The sequence below is a fragment of the Equus przewalskii genome, chromosome 19 (assembly GCF_037783145.1).
Source record: "Equus przewalskii isolate Varuska chromosome 19, EquPr2, whole genome shotgun sequence".
Lineage (NCBI taxonomy): Eukaryota > Metazoa > Chordata > Mammalia > Perissodactyla > Equidae > Equus > Equus przewalskii.
This window is the reverse complement of record NC_091849.1, coordinates 15,359,444-15,380,091: the sequence shown is the minus strand read 5'-3', so window position 1 is coordinate 15,380,091 and position 20,648 is coordinate 15,359,444. Positions and strand designations below refer to the sequence as shown.

At 44.5% G+C, this 20,648-nt stretch overlaps 1 long non-coding RNA gene across 1 annotated transcript in view; it reads right to left on the bottom strand.

Moving 5' to 3' along the window:
- LOC139077410 (uncharacterized) overlaps positions 1-20,648 on the bottom strand; it is a 170,450-nt gene that overhangs the window by 52,077 nt on the left and 97,725 nt on the right. The window lies entirely within an intron of this gene.

The following is a 20,648-nucleotide window of genomic DNA, read 5'->3' as shown; positions in this document are numbered from 1 at the left end:
ATTAATGGTAGAGATGAAAACTAGCATCTATATGGCACACTACAGTTCATGAGCCAGGAGTAACACCGACATCTCCTAACTCTCAATTTTGTGTTCTTTCTAATACAGCACATGGTCTTCTAAGATAAAGTTGAGTATCAAACTTCTAAAACATAGAGAAAATGAGAAGGAAATAAGTACAAAGAGAGCTATGTTGTAGCAAACATGCATAATGCCACAAGAGATATACTATAATAACACCTTAGCATACGCTCTTTCATAGAGCTGCCCATATTTGCCTCTCCGCTATCTCATTCGATCCCCAACCCTGTAGAACAAGTAGGCAGTTAATAGTTTCCTAGTCTTCAATGAGGCTGGCTCTGCCCAAACCAGCATAGTAACGTTTTCTTCCCTTCCTGTGAAGTGTCGATAACGAGCCTTGAGAAGACAAGGGGACTGTCCACAGTCAGGCGGTTAGTTGGTGGAATCAGCTCACTTATCTCTAGGAAGAGGAGCAAAGTAGAAATTCTGTACCCAAAACATCGCTCTCTCTTGGAAAATTCAAAGTCAATTTTCAAATATGCACAGTTCTCAGGGTAGGAAAGAATGCAAAAAAAGTTATCTAAAAGTAGACAAGGGAGCCATTAAAAGTCCAGCAGCATATCTAGTGTTAAAGGATAACAAAACAAGAAAGAGGGAGCCAACAGAAGGTGAGCTTTATAGAGCTAGGAGCAGAGCAGCACAGGTCTCTGTGGAGCAGACTCTTCCTCATCAAAGAACTTCTGATTCCTTTAGAAAAGAAATGTGTGGGAGGCTGGCTCTGGACTATTACAGTCAGACCATCTCCATTGAGTTTGGGGTTTTTGTTGTTGTTTATTTTTATAAAACAATGGCCAATACAGCATAGTGATGTATTCAGGCTATTGTTCAGATAAAGAAAATGGTGAGAAAAGTTGTGAAAGATATCTTTGATTCCACTTTCAGTTGTTATCTGAAAGTCATAATAACCCTTAAGACAGATAAGAGTAAATGCTTAAGAGACAAAGATGTAACCAAAAGGAGTACAGGGAGAGCTCAAGACGGGAGTGGAATCTTCCCTTCGCCTCTTCTCAAAAGCCTGAAATTCTCCACGTGTAAAGGGGATGCACCAAGAGAAGCTTTAAGACTGCAATTGGGGCTGCTAAGAGAAAGTTCCCAAATTGGGAACTACTCCAATTTAAGAGTAATCTGAAATCTGAGACAAGAAAATTTGCTCTCAAAACTCATAAATGTAAAAAAAAAAATCCCTAGACACCTCTGCTTGGGATCAGAGGGGAATGCCCAATGACCACAAGTCTCAAAAATCCCTCAAGTAAGATCTAGAAATCCCAGCATCCCAGTGGGATACAAATCATGTCAAAAAGGACAGGTGCGGGGCTGGCCCCGTGGCTGAGTGGTTAAGTTCACGCGCACCGCTGCAGGCAGCCCAGTGTTTCGTTGGTTCGAATCCTGGACGCGGACATGGCACTGCTCATCAAACCACGCTGAGGCAGCGTCCCACATACCACAACTAGAAGGACCCACAATGAAGAATATACAACTATGTACTGGGGGGCTTTGGGGAGAAAAAGGAAAAAATAAAATCTTTAAAAAAAAAAAAAAGGACAGGCGGCAGGAATCAAGGTAACAGGACATTAACAGGACATTAACCATAATGACGGCCCTTTAGAGGATGTGTTCAAAAGAAAAAAGACAAGCAACATTTAACTGATGGGAGATGTGGATTTACGGTATGAAGGAAAAAGAGATCACCTTTGCCAAAAAGGGAAACCAAGTGTAGTTTAGGTGAACAGAAGAAGGACAAAACAAATTCTCTAAAAACATTCAACGTCCACTTTCAATTACAAAAATCTTCTCATTTGGGCCGTCCCGGAGGCATAGTGGTTAAGTTTGCACACTCTGCTTCAGCGGCCCAGGGTTCACAGGTTCACATCCCAGGTGCAGACCTACACACCACTCATCAAGTGGTGTTGCGGTGACATCCCGTATACAAAGTAGAGGAAGATGGGCACGGATGTTAGCTCAGGGACCGTCTTCCTCAAGCAAAAAGAGGAAAATTAACAACAGATGTTAGCTCAGGGCCAATCTTCCTCATACACACATGCAAAAATCATTTCACGTTAAATTTGATCTAAGTGACCAGTAGATGACTGGCCAAATGGAAATATATTATGACTGGAAAATAAGGAAAATAAGAAAAGGTAATGGAAAAGTTAATAAAAAGTTCCAAATCCATTGTCCTAGAGCATGTTATAAATAGTAGCTAGGTTTTACTTCCCATACAGCACTACGAGTCTGCATTCGGTACACACCACATTGGATGAGGTTTGAAAAGACAAAAAACAGAAAGGGCGTAGGATGGGAATTTAGGTCAGAATGGAAGCAAACGCATGCACTAATCCAGGAAGCAAGAGTAGGGGTGTTGCCAGAATTAGTGATCGGGTTCCAGGATCCCAATGTGAAGCAAGGCTGATCCAAGGCAATGGATAGAGATTTGGGGGATTTTTCTGAATTCTGGAAAAATAAGGATTTGATCACCCAAACCATAAACATTCCTCTGAGAAATGTTACTGCATCTCTGAAAGTACCCCTAATCACTACTGAAAAATGTGTTTTTACAAGAAAAATGCACTCTGCACTCCAATTGGGGGGTACCAAATCAGAAGCTGTGGAAGACCGTAATTGGTACCTGGGATGGAACATGAAGGGACCTTGGAAATATTTGAGTCCCATTCCTTGATGTTAAACGAGAGAAAATGGAGGTGGGGACGGGGAGAGGCAGGTATTTACCCCCAGGTCACACAGTTAGGGACTGGAACGCAGTGCTAGATTAGAGACCAGTTAAGCAAACTCATCCCGCAGGGAGAATTACCTGCTCCTCCCCCCCCCACCCACCCTCATCTGCCTCTATTACAGCATTTACCAAACTTTGCCAAGTAAACCTCCAGCACACCTTCCTTTGCCTGTCTCCCACTTTCCCCAATGGCCTTCAAGATGAAGACTATGTTTCATTTGTTCTTTTAGCCCCAGACTTTAAGACAAAAGGCTTAATATCGAGCCTCGTAGTTAGGACTCAGTAAGAATTTATGGAATGAGCTAATAACACCAAAAATGTAGATGGCAGAGTGGATATACACATGGGAAGATGGCACCCAGGGTGCCTCCAGGACTCCAGCTCAGAGAAGGCGATAGTGTGGTGATGGCCTGTCGTGATCAGACCACTGATAGTCACTGAGCAACACTGACACAACACAGTTTACCTGGGAAAAGGTAACTAGATTAGTGACAGTTCTGGAAGCTTATAAGTGCATTGAGGAGTCATGGAGGGAACTAGAGGTATTTAGCCTAAAAACGAGATGTCCCAGGGAGTGGTTTTTGAATCGCATTAATAATTTCACAGAGATGCCCAAGGGGCTGCCAAGAAATAGGGAACAGAAAGGGAGAGGATAGAAGAGCAGGCTCTGAACCGAGCTTCAGAAGGAAGAGTTGTGCTTTCGTCTGCTTTACACATCTGGCGGTAGCATGAGATTCACGTCAAGAAGTGGTGGGGGCGAGGGGAGGCTCCTCCTGCTAATAGAGTTTGAAAATCATTGCCCAGGGTACTATGATGGGGCCTTAGGCTGGGTTCTTGTCTGATTCCTCAGAAACCAAGCCCCCAAATTATATCCTAGTTTCTGTGTTATTATCTGGATCCCTGCCCATTATCTGCTGCTCGGCTCCTCTGACACTCCATGTGCTGGGCCAGATTCATCCTGGTGCCTGCGACTGGGTTCTGAACAAATGGCCAGCCTCACCCGGGAGAATTTGGTTGTTATTATGTCTTCCTCTCCTTTTTAGAGCCATGAGGGAGCTGTTTTGTTCACAGGTGTAACCCAAATTTCTAAAACAGTGCCTGGCACATAGTAGGTACTTGATAGATGTTAGCTGCTGGTTTTGTTTTATTCCTGGGCCCTGATCCCTCCTGATTTGGCCTTTTATGCCATTGACCAAACTCTACAGAAAGCGTTACCTCATTGTGCATCAGCCTTAGAAAACCCCAGCTCCTTGGGGCCAGAAAATGGATATTCATTGTGGCTTGGAGAGTCAGCAAGAGAAGGAGGGGGAAGGTGGCGTCACTGGATGCCTTACAAGGTTCGTTGCAATTTATTAGTGACAGATTCCATATGAAGTTGTCTGTACACTCTTGATTCAGAAAGAAAATCAGCTTCCTAGGTTGCTTTTTGTGCTCTCAATTGGCTTCAACAACTCTTAGTGCCCCCTCCACCTGCTGCCCCTTCTAGGCAGCCATGCCCTTGTAAAGACATAGCTTGCAGGCAGCCACACTTCCTACACATCACTCTGACCCCCTGGCCACAGCTGACTGGACCGGGAGTGGCACGTGACCTAAGGACAGTCCACTTACAGGCTAACCAGCAGCCCATGACACGGTCCAGTGTGGTGACTGGGCTGAGTCAACCAGGTTCTCCCTCAGGAATGTGAACTAAGACACACTGAAAGAATGGAGCAGATAACAGAAATCTGAAGCTGAGGGAACGTTCTGGGGCAGAGGAGCAACCATGATGCCCCATTCTCAGGGAAAAGTTATGAGGCAGGAGGAATTGGAAAAAAACAACAGAGACCCAGAATAAAGCCCAGAGAGCAGAGAATTGGGAAAAAAAATGAGCTAGCTGGAAGAGAGATACAGACACACCAAAGAGGTGAGTCAGGCCAAAAGCCACCAGGTCCCTTGCTGAAGCTCCCGGAGCCACCTCCAGGTCCTGCTCTTCCTAGTGGGTGGGCTTCTGAGCACAGGCCTCCTCAGAACAAACACCTCATTGTTTGAGCTGCACGGAATCCTTGCCACGGAAAGAGCCTAATTAAAATGTGCTCTGTTTGGGGAAAGCATTTCCTCTGCTGCTGTTACAAATCACCGTAAACTTTTGGCCTAAATCAACACAAATGTATGATGTTACAGTTCTTGGGGTCTGAATTCTGAAATGGCTTTCACTGGGCTAAACTGAAGATGTCAGAAGGGCTGCGTGCCTTCTGGAGGCTCCGAAGGAGAATGTGTTCTCTTGCCTCTTCCAGTTTCTAGAGACTGCCTGTATTCCTCGGCTCCAGGCAGCAATGGCACCACTCCAACCTCTCCTTTCAACATCGCTTCTCCTTCTCTGACTCTCATACCTCCTTCTTCCCTTATAAGGACCCTTATGATTACATTGGGCCCACCCAGGTATCGAGGATAATCTCCCCATCTCAAGGTCCTTAACCTAAATCATACGTGCAAAATTCCCTTTGCCGTGTATGATAGTCACAGGTTCTGTGGGACATGCATATCTATGGGGGGGCCATTATTCTGCCTAATGAACAAGGACTAACCGCTTAAGAACAGCAAAGTAGACTGAGCCCCACAAAATCATGTCAGCTAGCAGAGGGCTGCTTACATTTTAAATGCTTTAAAACAGGGAGTAATCGAGCTGGCACAACCTCCCTCTTGTAAGCATCCGTTCAAGAGGAGAGCCTCCTCCCTATTCTCAATGCTGGTCTCCATATCTTACACAAACACAGGGGGCCCTGGGAGTGTGGGCTCCATTTGGAATGCAAGGAGAGAGGCTCACCCTCACTGGGACACAGTCGTGTTAGCATTGCAGTGAATAAGCGAGCAGTCCAGTGAGAATGAGGCAGACCACAACTGGGGAAGAGATTGGTAGAGACCCACCTTTGATTATGTTCCTTCCTCATTACAGGAATTTATTTAGCTATGTTTCACTCAGAAGATCCTGTTGACAGCCCGGATGCACACCGCTGGGTAATTACAGGGCTCTAAGAAATGACATGATGGGAGGAGAGGAGCTTACATGATAAGAAAATAATGCCTGGTAACAGCTTTAACTGACAGTGCAGAGCTGTGCCATTATGCCTGTGCGTGACAAGGGGAGAAAGGGGAAGAAAGGTGGCAGGTCCTGCCCCATTCTAGTCATTTCCTTTCAGGCTTTCCTTGATCAGCCTTCTTCTCTGTTGTGGAAGGAAACGCAGGTACCTTCTGTAAGCGTTTGGCTGGAAAGGAACCCTAGAGGCCTCGGGTTTCGGGGGAACCAGAAGTTGTTTGGTCTAAGAAGCAGAGATGCTTACAAAAAAAGCCCTTGGTGGGGGCTGGCCCAGTGGCATAGCAGTTAAGTTCGAGTGCTCCATTGGCTTCAGCCACCCATAATTCTCAGGTTCAGATCCCGGGAATGGACCTACACACCACTTCTCAAGCCATGCTGTGGTGACGTCCCACATGCAAAGTGGAGAAAGATTGCCACAGATGTTAGCTCAGCGACAATCTTCCTCAAGCAAAAAGAGGAAGATTGGCAACAGATGTTAGCTCAGGGCCAATCTTCCTTACCAACAACAACAACAAAAAAGCCCTTTGTGGGATTCAGTTTTTCAAAAAATACATAGACCCCAAGTAGCCAAGCACAGCATCTTCAGAAGTCAGTGACTGATTATTCAAAGGCACCCAAGGGCGAGATGTCCATTCCCATTCCTGGGTTATAGAAACCCCAAATAGAGTATGCTACAAGGATTCCACACCAGTTCGTAAAGAAAATGCAATCAGCATGATTCAAATACGTTTATTCTTTTCAATTTGATACTGAGTAATATTTCCGACACAGCCTGAGGGCCATCGGGCTTTCCATAACACTTTCTATCTCAGAGGGCTCTACAGCTGGCTAAATAGAGATCACTGAAAGATCCAGAATTTATGGACTGAGTTATGAGGTCAGAGTTTGTTGAGCTTCCTTTCTGGACATATTTAGGCTACTGCAACCCGAAAGCCAATACTGAACCAGTCAAAAAGAGGAAGAAAACTTACATCTTTGGTGTTTCCCAGATCACCAATAATCTACAGAGGCCAAGTGCAAAGTCTGTGTGTGGCAGACCATGAGACTGTGCTCAATTTCCTTCTGTTTTCTTTGCGAGCTCTCTGCTGCCCTGGCATCTCACATGCAAGTATTCTTTTCCTCTTGTGATTAGTTTGGATTATGGAAGGATGAGAAAACATGTTGTGTAACAAACGAGATTAGGAAGAAGAGAAAAACAGAGCAAAAGGATATTACGTCTTACCTGTTGAAACAACCTAAGGCAAATTCTAATATAAAGGTGAACTTGTATGACCTGTCGGAGCGAGTGCTGGGCCAACTGCATCCTAGTGTGTGGTTTCCACAGACTCGTGAAATGGGAAAAGAAAACCGAAAGGGAGTAAGAAGACTCTCTGCTCCGAGATGGATTTATTCCGACAAGGAGGCTATACGAAAGGGGAATGAATACACACAGAAGAGCCCTAAATGGGAGCACAGGGAGATGGAGATGCTATAATGGGCGACTGGTTAGAAATATCGATGCTTAGGAGCAGAAAGGCTTAGAAAGTCGGGAAGAAGAGATATTTTTGCTCTTTGCTCTGATTCCAAATTTTGTATCTTCAGCAAAAACCCAGAAGTACAGCCCTTATGGGCCCAGAGGGAGATTAAGCAAATGGTCTCTAGAAAACCAAAGCAGGACTATTTTCAGGCCAGAAGTACTCTAACTATGATACTCTGAGAACTACAAATACCACAGTAACATTTAGAAAGATTATAGAGGAGGAAAAGGGAATTATTTTCCTACTTACCATGGTAGGGAGAACAATGACTCCTCCAAAAGATTTCCACATCCTGATCCCAGAACCTGTGAATATGTCAGGTTACATGGCAAAGGGAAATTAAGGCTGCAGATGGAGTTAAGATTATTAAGCAGGTGACCTTGAGGTGGGGAGATTATCTTGGATTATCAGGTGGGCTCAGTGTAATCACCATGTTCTTAAAGGTGGAAGAGAAAGAAAAGAAAGTCAGAGTGATACAACGTAAGAAGGACTCAACCTGCCATTGCTGGTTTCCTAGAACAATGAAGGGGCCATGAGCTGAGGGATGTGAGTGGTTTCTAGGAGCTGGAAAAGGCAAAGAAACGGATTTTCTCCTAGAGCCTCGATAAGGACTGCAGCCGTATGGACACCTTGATTGGAACACAGTGAGACCAACTTCAAATGGACATCTGACCACCAGAACTGGAAGATAATAAATTTGTGTTGTCTTTAGCCAGTAAGTTTATGGTCATTCATTTCAGCAGCCGAAGAAAACTCATACAGCTGCCACAGGAGTAAGGGAACATTATGGACGTCTGAAGTGGTCTCTGTGAGTACTAGATACATACCTCACACTCTCCTCAGGGAAATGAAGTCCTTTAGGAACTTGAAGAAGTTGTTAGGAGAAAAGGAAGTGTTTTCAGACTCCTTGATTTCAATGCCTCTGCCTCCTAAGTCGGGGGAGTCTGAGCTATGTGGCAGTCCCACTCTAATGCAGCCGAGGGTTCAACCTTCTGACCTCCAGGGAGGTGCAGGCCCCTCTGTTGAGGATCGCACGTTAGCAATGAAGAGATTCCTCTGACATCACAGCCTCCGCTCTGAGAAAGATCTGAGATGGGCTACTTTCTGTTTCAAAACTAGAATTTCATATATAAAAGTCGAGGTGTAGCAGACACTGTTGGAAGCCACTTCAAAGTCCATTCCCCCTTCTTCCTTGCTAGGAGAGCCCCTTCCTTGCTAGGAGAGTTGTTTAGGTGTCTACTCCCCTGTCCATGAGACTCAGGGTCAAGTAGTGACTAATCTAAGCCCATCACGGTGATCGCCCTTGCCCAAGACTTCGTCATCATGGGCGTGTGATGGAGTTCTGGTCAATGAGCTATAGAGGGAAGTCAGCTTTAGGTCTTTTGGGAAAGTTTTTACTCAAATTTGAAAAGAGATTTATGGAAGAGAGGAGACTCTTTCTGCCCCGGATGTTGTTGTGATGAGGAGATGAATTCTAGAGTTATGAGCCACCACCTGTAGACTGTGAAGGTATGAGGCTGAGAGCAAGGCCATATGTCAAGGACAGCGGAGTAGAAAGCCAGAAAGAACCTGGGTCTCTGATAATGCCATGAAGCCCCCGAATTAACCAATTTCAGAGTTGTCCTACTTGGGTCTTCTTATTTATGACATTATAAATCCCTTAGATTTTCTGTTGGTTGCAACTGAAAGTATCCCACCTGATGAAGAGATGGTTAATTAACATCCTCAAAATATAAAAGTTAATGAGAAAAATACATGTATTTCAAGATTTTAAAAATTAAGCAAAAAGTTGGAGGCTGGCCCATGGTGTAGTGGTTGAGTTCAGTGCGCTTCACTTTGGGGGCCCAGGTTCACAGGTTTAGATCCTGGGTGCAGAACTACACCACTTGTCGACCATGCTATGATGACAACCCACATGCAAAATAGAGGAAGACTGGCACAGATGTTAGCTGAGGGTGAATCTCCCTCAAACAAAAAAAGGGGAAGATTGGCAACAGATGTTAGCTCAGGGCAAATCTTCCTCAAACAAAGAAAGGGGATGATTGGCAACAGATGTTAGCTCAGGGCAAATCTTCCTCAGGGGAAAAAAGAAATAAATTAAGCAAAAGAAAAGAATGTATAATTTTTTGCCTCTAAGTTGACAAAATCCTTTTTTAGATTAGATGGTATCTAATATTGTTGATGGCTTATGGAAGTGGGCACTTCTGTTAGAAATGTAAATGGACTCATCCTTTCTGAAGGACAGTTTAGTCCTACATAGTACAGAGAAAATCCCTGCCGGCTGGATCAGAGATTGGACTATCCCTGGCAACAGCCTTCTATCCTAATATCTATTTAAATTTACTAATTTGCTGGGAAGGCAAGCTAAAAGCTGTCTTGGAAGTATCCAGAACTACATCCTCATCTGAAGTTCAGACATGTTTGGTAAACTTAGATGGGGCCACCTAATGTTACATTTTAAGAGGAAATACAGTATCCTTGGGAAGAAATCGTCCATGGGAAGAAAGAGTCAGACAGACTTGTCAGGCAACCGGGTCTCCAAATGGAGGAGGTAGCAGTCCCAAACACATGGCAAGTGCCCAAGCACTGGACCTGTCCAGATCCAGCCACCTGGGGTGTTCCAGGGAGAGAAAAGCTACACTTGAAACCAGAGATCCTTAGGGGTACCAAGGCCATAACATCACACCACGCAAGAATCCCTTTAATGGGGTCCCTCTGTCAGTGTAGATTAGAGAGGTGGGAAGATGAGCACCAGCAGCCCAAAGCACCAAGGAGCAGGTCAGCAGCAGCTCCCAAAGCACATGGGCAGTGAGGGTGCCCATGTGTCTGAGGCAGCGCCAACCTGTGTGAGGCACCCTCCTGAAATTCCTGGATATGCTGGAGAGGAAAAGAAAGATATCCAGGGGACTCAAGTAACTGCAGCTACTCAAGCAAGAGGAGGGGTTCTCAGGCTGAGAAAAGCTGTTCCTTTTCCTGTGACTTCACTTGTGTGGACAGGCTAAAAAGACCTGAGCGACATTCGCTACATCAGGAGACCTAAATCTCTTCACACCATGTGACCCAGCAAATCTTCTTCTAGAAATGTATCCTAAGAAAACAACCAGGATTCACTCAAAAATCTTTGTACGAGAATATTTATCATAGAGTTTTCAGAATTGCAAAATATTAAGCAAAAAATGGTGAAGAGATGGGAAGGGCTAAGTAATGTATGACGTCATTAAATATTATGTCTAAAAAGTATTTAGTGACATAGGAAAATGTTAAAAATTAACTCAGGAAAAAACTAATATAAAGAACTCAATGCATGTTAAGATTCTTTTAAAAAAAATAAATAAAGCATGGAAAGAAGGCTAGAAGGTAACACACTCCAATTTTTTTTAGAGTAATTAACTCAGGGTGCTGAGATTCTGCAGGATTTGACTTTTCATTCTTTTAATGCAGGGTTTATTTTTCATTTTTTATATTTTGCAACTATTACACCATAAACGTGAATTACTTTTGTGACCAATAACAAATTATAATAAAGTTATGAGAACTCTATGCTAAGGAATTTGAAAACTACTAGTCAAAACCTGATATTTCAAAGCTTATCATTTTAGGAGAAAAAAAAAGAACAGAATAGTGATGAGTGGCCTGTTCAGACAGAAGGCAGATTCACCACTAAGTTCTTTTCTGTTAATCAGTCTGCAAGACGCTTCTTAAGATGGTCGCACTGTGAAGCCGGCTATTTCAAAGCTACATTTCTTTGTAAGCATTTGGTACATTTCTATATGATTTAAAGGAAATGATTAGTTCTATGCAGGATGTCTTTCTTTGTTGTAAAATTTTCCTCTGAATTATAATATTCCATTTTAATGTAAAACTGAAATACTATTTCTCTTCTAATCTTTCATTTGTCCTCATTCATGTAAATATGGGGTTTCAATATACTTTTTTCCATTTAATGAATTCAAAAGTAGATTTTTTTTTTCTGTGAGGAAGATTGGCCCTGAGCTCGCATCTGTGCCAATCTTCCTCTATTTTATTGGTATGCCACCACAGGATGGCTTGATGAGCTGTGCTAGGTCCATGCCTGGGATCCAAACCTGCAAACCTGGGGTCACCGCAACGGAGCACATGGACTTAACCACTACGCACCCGGCCAGCCCCCAAAACTAGATCTTAAGAAAAATTTTTTAAATACTGAAAATAAGTAAAAATATTTTTTTATATACATATATTTTTATTTTTTTTTTTGAGGAAGATTAGCTCTGAGCTAACTACTGCCAATCCTCCTCTTTTTGCTGAGCTAACATCCATGCCCATCTTCCTCTACTTTATATGTGGGATGCCTACCACAGCATGGCTTGCCAAGCAGTGCCACATCCGCACCCGGGATCCGAACCGGTGAACCCCGGGCTGAGAGAAGCGGAACGTGAGCACTTAACTGCTGCACCACCTGGCCAGCCCCAAGTAAAAATATTTAAGGAAGGATTTATACTCCATTTTTTGCATTCGTTACAATCCCACCTCTTAAGAAGAATAAATGAAATGTTTAGCTAAAACTTAAACGCAATGTGGTAATGAAGAGCTGTTTGGAAGAGCACAGTTGTTTGAGTCTGCGGTGGGTCCTCTGATCCATCTTAATCCTCAGCTCCTCTGGGGAGAGGGCCTGGCAGTCTCTGTGGGGCGACAACCCAGAGGATATGGGAGTGAGCGCTGCAGAAAGTGGCCTGTTCCCTCCTTTCTGCCCCAGACTGCCTGCTACTGAGCTAAGCCTCTGTCTCTCCAGCAGCGTAATTGAAGCATGGCCGATACTGAGGAGCTTGCACAGGTCCCCTGAGCCCTCCTGTCTGAGTAAGACGGTCAACCACAAAGCCATCCCCTTTCCCTTCTCTTTCCTGGACATCATGACCTGACATGGATTCCCGATGGCCCCTAATGAACTGGAGCCTCTTGGAGCCAGAAGTCTGTTGAGAAACAGTAGAAACTTAGAGCCAACTGACAGTTCCTCCGAGAGCTTGCTCTGAATTCTCACTCTATTTCGTCTCTGGTCTCAGCCCATATTCGTTGTCTCTCTGTCTTGCTCTTTCCCTACTGTCTTGTCAACATTCTCCTGCTCCTGCTTGGTCTTCCGCATAGCCCCACAGCCAAGTCCTGTTTCACTGCTCCTCTTTCTTTCTATCTCCCTCCCTCCTTTCTGTTTCACAAGGACACACAAGCACACATAGACACACACACGCATATAGATACATACATGCACACATACAGACAGACACACACATACACAAACATCAGTGTTTCTGGGAGAAGTTTTAGATTGTCCATTATCAATTAATGGAAATGATTTGCTTTTAAACTACAGTCATGCCCCGCATAAAGACATTTCTGTCAACAACGGACTGCATATACGATGGTGGTCCCATAAAATTCGTACAATATAGCCTAACTGTGCAGTGGGCTATACCATCTAGGTTTGTGTAAGTACACTCCATGATGTTCACACAGACAAAGTTGCCTAACAACTCGCTTCTCAGACCACACCCCCGTAATTAAGCGATGCGTGACTATACTTAACTGTCTCGGTTGCTGCCTACCGGTTCTGGTTCTCCTCTATTTAATTGTAAAATTCCTTTTTTTAAAATATCAGTAAAATGTCCACAGGATAATAGTTGTACCTTGAGTAGCCACTGACTGAGAACATAGGTATACACGTAGGGATCCCCAGAACCCTTTCAATCCCTCTGAGCACCCCCTCCCCTCCCACCAAGACACAGGGTTGGGACCTCTGCTGTCGCCAAGACAGGGTCATTCTGTCTCAACTCTGCACAGAGCCAAGCAGAGCACCAGGAAACTCCAGATGCACGACTATGACGTGGTGGCGATTTGATCAGCTGCAGAGAAAGCCCAAAGCTAATCGCCTCATTCAATTACAGGCTCAGATCCTCTAGGACTGCGGAGCTGGTGTTTGTCTGTGTTGCTCTGATCATTCTTTTGGTTCGATAACAATTTCCTCACAACAGCCTCCGTGAATTGGGAAAGAGAATTGGGTGAGGAAAGCCCCACCTGGTGACCGCTGTGCGATCTCCACATAGGGGACCACCCCTCTCTGTGAGTGTTCAGACCAGCTTCCTTCACATACCCGAAACGCTCTCCCATAGCCGAGTTCCTTCCTGGCCTGGAACTCTTGCCCTGAACCCCACTCTCTCCAGCTGTGCTTCTGACCCTCTGTCTAATTGTGCCAGCCCCCTCCCCTTCATGGCTGTATCCAGCTCCCCAAACCCCAACCTACAGGGTTCAAGGGCTCAGTGCTCAGAAACTTACTTGACTAGCACCTGACTTCAAGCGTCATCTACAGCCTCAGGGGCTGCCCCCAGGCCAAACCCAGTGAATTAGGACTCTAGAATCCAGTCCACCTTTGACACAAGCTTGAGACATTTCCCCTGGGGGAAAGAAAGTAGCTGGGTTAGTTTATCCAACTTCTCCCCCATTTCCAGATCATGTGAAGGGAGCTCCTGGGATCAGAAACACTCGGATTCCAATCCTAGAATTTGCTACTTACTAGCAGTATGATGTCAGGCAGGTACCTAACCCCTCTCCACCTCCCCTGCCTCATCTAAGAAATGCAAAGAATAACACTTGTTTTGAAAGACTGTCATGAGGAATAAAAGTAATGTATACAAATATGGCGTTTGGCACATAGTAGACCAACAAAAAAGTCACCACTGTGACTACCCAGTTTCAATCTATTCTCTCCTGGCTTTGCAGGAAGTTCTGGAGTCTCTAGCCATATGTCCACTTGCCTGCCAGGTGCACTGGCCATAACCACAGCACATTCCTGAAGGTCACTACAAGGCTGGAAAATTGTGGGTCAGCTTCCCAGAGGCACAATCTCCCAGACAAGCTGAGGCTTTAGGCCCGCCTGCAGTCTATTCCTGGTAAGTTCTGTTTGGACTTCTGCCTATCATGCATTCCCCCTGATGCCTGTTTTAGCCACAAACCACCCGCCCCCACCCCAGTGGTACTCTGGAGCTGGTTAGTACTGGCCAGCAAGAGCCGGTCATTAAATTTTCAGAATTTTGCTAGTCAACTGAAATCAGTCATGGTAGGAATATTTACACCATGGAAATTGGCAACCATTACAAGTGAATCTGAGTTCCCCCCTGCCCTGTGCTCCCCGAGAGCTGATTTATGAGCCCACGCTGTACCCGCGATCACTCCTGAGCATGATTTGTCTGTGCCACACCCCTCTAAACCACGCTCCTCCCCCAGCCCATTGCCTGTTACTAAGACCTTGCCCAAGGGAATGTGTCTGGTCTCCAGGTCCTTGTGACCCCAGCGTGGCATGGACAGAACCCCAGATGTGGCACCATCCAATAGAATAACACAAACCCCGGACATCCCAGGGGACTCTGCTTTGTTGACTATCAAGTTCCCACTCATCTGAGACAGCTCCTCTCAAACAGAGGCAATAGACCATTTCACACATTAATTATCTCAGACTGCAAACCTAATGGGAAGCTCTCAGAGGGTCTCCTATTGAATAAACAAGCCCTGTCAATGTTCTATATAAAACATTCCGAAGAGTCTAAATGACAGTTCCCCGGTCGTATTTTAATTGAGACAATGCCATGTGACAGAATGAATTCCATCCGTGACTTTCCGTTGGCTCCTGTGTGACCTTTCCCCCCATTTCCTGGGGACAGATTTGTCTTGCGGAACATCTTGTGAAGAGTGTGAAAAACATCCCTTTTTTTCTCTGTCATGCTGAAAGCTGAATCTCATGAATTTATTTTCCTTAAAATAACAGGTGCTGCATATTCTGATCACTTCTTGCTTTAATTATATTTGGTTTAACCCTCCTAAATCGCACCACACATTTTCTGTCTCCTTCCTACCCTTCTCGAGAGTCTTGATCCATCAGTGGAAAATTATTGCTTTGACCTTTAGGTTGACCATAACCAGAGAAATATCAAAGGGATCAAGGATGCTGTTGTTTCAGTGAGTATAAATTTAGAGTATAGTTTTTTTTACTCCTGATACCATCTTTAATGCTTTTAAGCTAAGGAGGGTAACTTAGGAAGGTCCTGTATAGTCACAGACTTAAGACAGCTTGGGAGAGTAACATGCAATCCACACTATGATTTAGGTCACCAGAATTTCTGTAGCGTATTATGTACTAAGTCCTCTGATAGGCTCTGTGGCTCTTGAGGCCCGTCTCTTTGAGGAGTTTGTCTGTCAAGTAGGGGAGATAGACAGACCAGCAAGTAGACACAACAGGATCTGATACGTGTAGTAGTATAGGTTTGAACAAAGTACAGAGATAGAAAGTAGCAAAGAAAAGGGGATGACTAAGTTATTTGGGAAGTGTATTAGTTTCCTTTTGCTGCTGTGACAAATTACCATAAACTTAGATGCTTACAACATCACAAATTTATTCTCTTACAGTTCCAGGGGTCAGAAGTCCAAAATGAGTCTTCTGGAGCTAAAATCAAAGTGTTAGCAGGGCTGGTTTCTTCTGAGGGCTCCATGGGGAGAATTCATTCCTTTGCCTCTTCTACCTTCTAGAAGCTGCCGGCATCCCTCACCTGGTGGTCCCATCACTCTAATGTCTGGTTCCATCACCACAGTGCCTTCTCCTCCTCTGCTCTCCTGCCTCCTCTTATAAGGAGCTTTGTGATTACATTGGACCCACCCCCCAGATAATCCAGGATAATCTCCTCATCTCAAAATCCTTAACTTAAATCTGCAAAGCCCTTTTGCCATGTAAGGTAACGAGTCAATAAATTCTAGGAATCTACTCACCAACATTCAGTCTATCACAGCAGGATAGGGGGAGGGGAGTTCAGTGAAACTTCTTCTCAGGTGTCAAGCAAAGGATGGTGGAGCCTTTTGCTGTGTCTGGACCAGGTCTTGCCACTCTGCGTCTTGCGAATCTGACCTGCCACAGATTCCCACACTTCAGCTGCTGCTGCCCACCCTGCTGTCCTTCTTACCTCTGGAAGCGGCGTCAGCCCCCCAGCTCCTCCAAGGTCATGGGGGCCTATGAGGCTGGAGCTGCCCAGTGGTCCAAAAATTGGCTAGCAATCTACCTTAGAAGCATACTACCAAATACCACCTTTCTCAGGTACAACTGAAGTACACAGGATTTCCCGATTTTACACTGGAAAATAATGAGGATAATTTTTTAAACAGCTATCTGCTATTAACACTTACAGATAATGAATGATGCTGAGTGATGTACATGAATTACCTCATTTAGTGCTGATAAATAACCTTTATGGCAAATACAATCTTTATTCTCATGTTTAAGAAAAGGAAACTAAGGCATGGTAAGATTAGTCCATTTGTCCAGTGCCACTCATCTAGCAAGAACAGTAGTTCCAATTTACAACCGGCTTTGTCCAGTTCTAATGCACTCGTTCTAACCACAACTCTGCTCTAATGCCTAAATCAGCTGATTCCCAGTCTAGAGATCTAGTCAGTAAACAATCTGAGGCAATAAAGTAGAAAAGATAAGGGCACAGATCAGATCCTGGACCTTAGCCACATATAAACTTATAAAATTGGGTCGATTGCTTAATTCCTATGTACCTCAGTTTCTCATCCATAAATTGGAGATAAAAATATTACCCATTTGAGAGGGTTATAATGAGGATTATATGGGATATTTGTAAATACGAAGTACCTGGAACTCAGTAATCAATAAATGTTAGCTATTTTACTGTTATTTAGCTAAGAGTTGTCATATTATTGAGAGTAGAGAATAGATAGACACATCTTCACAAGAACTGGAGTAGGGAAAGGATTCTTTGATATGGAATCTTCAAGTGAGGTTGCTAATAAGCATCTTGGTGCACAAGTTAGGTCCAAATAAATGTTAATTCTCCTACAAAGGGTGTGCAAGGGTAATGGCCGTGGTAAAGGAGCTTTGTCTATCTGTTATTAAGTGCTGTCGCTCAGCTCTAATCTCCTTCCTACAGTTTGCTCAGGGATCCTGGGCCCGGAACTTGGCAAACTCTGTTTGTCCTCTGCCCCTTGCCTCCTTGTTAGGCTCCACCATCGGAGAGATTGGATGGAAGACCAGAGGCTGGGGGAGGAAGAGGGGCCTGCTACTGTTCCTGTCTGCACTGCCCCGGGAAGAGCCTACATCCTGGCACCAGCAGGTCAGTTCTGGTGACCTCAACCTCTCCCCTTCGTCTCCCAGCTCTAGAAGTCCCAGATGCTTCCTGCAGTGACCATCTTTATGTGAATCCTGTGTTACATCAGTGTTCCCTTTTTGCTTTTCTGTGCTTCAACAGCTATTTCATCAATTCCCTATGGTAAATTCTTTCTATTAAAGTAACTCGTGTGGATTCTGTTTCTTAACTAGACCCTGAATGATAATGCACACATACTTATGGACGAACACTGCTCATGGACATTTGTGTATGCACACACACATTTCACATGCTTTCTATATGCAAATTCACAGCAGTTTTCTCAGTTTGTTCCAGCCCTGTATCTGCTCCATTGGCCCTTATCAACGCTCCATCCTTTCCAGATTCTAAAATGTATTAGAAAGAACTAAGTGACAGGGTTCTAGGTGATGCAAAATCTTTTCCCTCTTATAAATATGCGCATCTGTTTGATGCTTCTATAGTCAAAAACTTACAGGATAACTCTTTTTAACATCAGGCATTCATGGTGGTACCATTTGTTACTGGCTCAAAAGGGAAATTTTAAACAATCTGATGATAGAAAAATTCCCTATTGAAACTTTCACTGCTTCCTTCATTTATTCAACATACACCATTTTCCATTCAGTGCCTGACCCTCTTCTAGATGCTTTAGATACAGAAAAGAATAAGACAAAGCCACAGCCCTCATGGGGGAGGACAGGGGAATGAGGGACGGGGAAATGGCGTGTGCAGACCTTTGTGGGGAAGACAGTGTGTGGAGCGGGGAAGGGGGTGACTTCAGGCAGGAAGAGCAGAAGTAATGTGTGAGCGCTCTGAGTCTGACTGCCTGGTTTCAAATCTGCCTAACCATTTGTTGGTCAAATGACCTTGGCAAAGTTCCTAAACTTGTCTCTGCTTCCTCTTTCCTCTTTTTACAAAATGAGGACAACAATAAATACCTTCTTTAAAGCGTTGCTCAGAAGGTTAAAGAATAATATAAAAAGTGCTTGACGCGGTGTAGGTACTTTGTAAGTGCTAGCTATTATTACTATCGATGCCATCATTAGAGATGTACTCGGAGGGCTTCTTTGCCCTAAAACATTAATCTGCCAGGGGACCCCAGAAGGGCCTCAGGTCAGGTCCAGTTGCACCATTTCCCAATGGTGTCATCCTGGAAAACTTACATGGCCTCTCTGAGCTTCCATTTGTTTGTGTGTAAAATGGTGACAATGCTGCCTGCAGCACAGAGTTGTGGCTTGCACAAATGAGCCAATGCATACACAATCACAATGACGTACCTACTAGGTGGGTACTTAATAAATAGCACTCACTCATCTAACAAATACTTTGGGGTACCTACTCTGTGCCAGGCACTATTCTTGCTATGGGGTACGGTCATGAACAGGACAAGGAGCTGCTCTCGGAGTGCTTATGTTCTAAAGGGGAGACACACAAGAATTACACTGGCAAGCCAGTGTACACAATTCCGTAAGAATTCCAATACAGGAGGGAAAGAGATAAAGAGTTCAGGGGGCGGTGGTGAGTGGGGTGGTCAGGGAAGTTCTCTTTGTAGAGGTGTCATCTGGAGAGATGTAAGGAAATGAGGGAACAGGCAGTACAAGGATTGGGAAGGAGAATTCTGGTCAGGGAAGAAAACAAACAGAAAATCTCTGGGATGGAAAACAGACAGGAGTGTTCAAGGAGCAGGAGGGGACAACGTGGTCAGAACAGAGTGAGCAAGTGAGAGGGAGGAGAAATTGGAGTTGAAGAACTGGGCAGGGGCCAGATCCAGTAGGGTCTGATAAGAGTGGTCAGAATGTTGATTTTACGTCACTTACTGTATTAGGAGAAAGTACTGGAGAGTTGAGGTCAGAGGAAGCAACATAATCTGATTTTCTTTTTTTAAAGATTACTCTAGCTGCTCTGTGCACAACTGCCTGTCGAGAGAGAGAGAGAGAGAGAGAGAAAGAGAGAGGAAGAGAGAGAGAGAAAGAGAGAGTGGAAGTAGGGAGTACAGTGGGGAGGCTGCCATATTTGAAACAAGGGATGCTGGTGGCCTGGGCTAAGGTGGGAACACGGAGGGGAGGGGAGAGGAGAGAAGAGAGGTGGTTGAATTAAGGACCTATTCTGAAGGCAGACCTAAAAGGGTTTGCCGATAGATTGCAATGGAGAAGAGTAGGAGAGGAGCACGTTGGGGTGGGGGAACCAGCAAAAGTTGAGTTCAGATTTAGCCATGGAAAACGAAGTGCCTCTTAGAGATCCAAGCAGGAATGCTGAGTGGGCAGTCAAATATACACTCTGGGAGCCCTTCTCCACCTCTCTGCTTCCCTTCACATCACAGGGTTATTTATTGGAGTTAAGACATTGACCTGAATCGATGCATTAAATCACCATTTGGTCATTTGGTATGAATCTAGTTAATTTATTGTAACTAGAAGGAACGATAATTTTTATGGCATATAGGAGCTTCTACCTGGCCCTGGAGAGAGGTCAGGGTGTCCAGAATAGCAGAAGGAGCACAGAGAGGCGAGACGAAGCAGCACTGGAAATAATTTTCTCCCGCACGGCAGCGTGGGCCCTGTGTATATAACCTATGCTGCCTTAGAATTTCACACAAGACTTATGAATCACACTGAGTACCTCTTTCAGGTCATTTACTTCCCTCTATCAATTACTAGCCAAGTCAGACGTGGGCTGAATTTAAACCAAATTGCAATTGCTTTTTCTACCCACTGCCCATTGAAAGCCTCATCAACATCGTTGTCCGTGACTGCGTGAGCTTCTATCCTTCCTGGGAGGGAGACAAACACCCACGTCTTCAAATACCCTTTCCAATTACCTTTCTTCTCTATCCTGATGAGCATGGCAGAATCCTGAACCCCATCTCTATATCTCATAAGCAGACTCCGCAGAGCAGAAGACGCACAGTAGCTCTCCTCCTCAGCTCAGCGTCCCCAGCTTGCTGCTGAGCACTGCTTCTTGGGGTTCTTTATCATCTTAATTGCATCTTGCATGCCCACCTTTTCTGCTCGAGGAGCTCTGAGTATTAATCACATCCAAGTCACTTTGGGTAACGCCTAGTGCTTTATCTTTTACTCTGTCACCAA